Raw genomic sequence first — 1,516 nt, 5'->3', positions numbered from 1 at the left:
GGAGGGGAAAAAAAAAGCAAGCAAATTTTCAGACACATTCAGATATTGCAGATCTTACATCTGCCTTACAACAGATACCCTTTCTACCTATAAAGCTGGGCTTGCTGAATTAAAGCTTTTGGGTTTCCTTATCTCTGCTGACCTGCAGGGAAACCTGGCTGCTAATGGCTCCTGCTGCAATGAAAGGGCTTTTGTATTGGCAGTAGGACTCTGTGTACACGTGGCCACCTCACAAACACAGGAAGGGAGGACGCTGGCACAGGAGGGTGGGGATGAAGGCATGGTGTGCAACTGGTGTGCAACGTGCTCCAAAACCTTCACACGCTACTGTTACGGAGAGGCTTCAGCTGCAGGGGGACAGGATGTTGGTGGGGGAGCTACAGCCCCACATCTACAGTATAGCCTGAACCATGTGGCCTTATGAGTGAGACCTGCCAACTAAGCAATTATAAAATAAGAGTGTAAAATTAATTTCAGTGATAGAGGAGCCCATGGGCTAGTGCTGAGATTCTCAGGACTGGGATTCAGTGCTGAGGCCGCTCAGTCTTGAACCACAGCTGCTGCTGTTGGTGAAATTGTGTCCTGGATCTCTGATCTCCTTTTGCACACCTCACAGTGCAAGAGCACCCTGTTCATTACACACTCATCTCTTGTAGATATTTCTTTTTCAAATGCTTCTTTGCCAGGAGTCTGGCCTTTCCTGCTACAGCTCAAAAGTCACAAAGGTCCACTAAGGAAATTCTGCCTGACCTTCAACAGAGAACATGCCTTTGCCAAGTGAGAACATGATGCAGGGAGACCCACATCCACCACAAAACACTCTTTAGGATATAACCATCTTCCCTAGACCTCTAGATGTTTCTCAGCCTCCTAACCTCATCCTTCAGTCCTACAACCTCCTTTATACAGCCATAGCACCAAGGGGAGAACAGTAAGCACCATTGCTTGAAACAACAGGACACTTGCTGATTAACAGAATATTATGGGTTGGAAGGGACCTCAAAAGATTGAATCCAACCCTCCTGCCAGAGCAGGATCCCCAATAATAGGTTACATAGGAATGCATCCAGGTGGGTTTTGAATGTCTCCAGGAGACTCCACAATCTCTCTGGGCAGCCTGTTCCAGTGCTGTCACCCTCACAGTTCAAAAAGTTCTTCTCATGTTTACATGGCACCTCCTATGCTCCAGCTGGCACCTGCTGCCCCTTGTCCTGTCATTAGACAGCGCTGAGAAGAGCCTGGCTCCATCCTCCCAACACTCCCCCTTTACATATTTGTAAACCTTGTTTCCTTGCTACATTAACTGAGGTCAGAGCCTTTTTAATAAGAGGAGACACCTTCAGGAGAACCACATTTCTCTTGGTTACTTTTAATTTCTGTCCCACCACACCCCGTGCAGGTCCAGAGCCCCCAGCCCTGCAGCGCGCACAGCCCTCTCAGCACCCGCCCGGTGCCCGCTGCCCCCAGCCCCACATGCCTCCCAGCCTGTCCTGCAGCCTCCTGCTGCCACAGCACC

Source organism: Chaetura pelagica, unplaced genomic scaffold, assembly GCF_000747805.2.
Source record: "Chaetura pelagica isolate M959 unplaced genomic scaffold, ChaPel_1.0 scaffold356, whole genome shotgun sequence".
Taxonomy (NCBI): Eukaryota; Metazoa; Chordata; class Aves; order Apodiformes; family Apodidae; genus Chaetura; species Chaetura pelagica.
Note: the sequence above shows the minus strand (reverse complement) of the source record.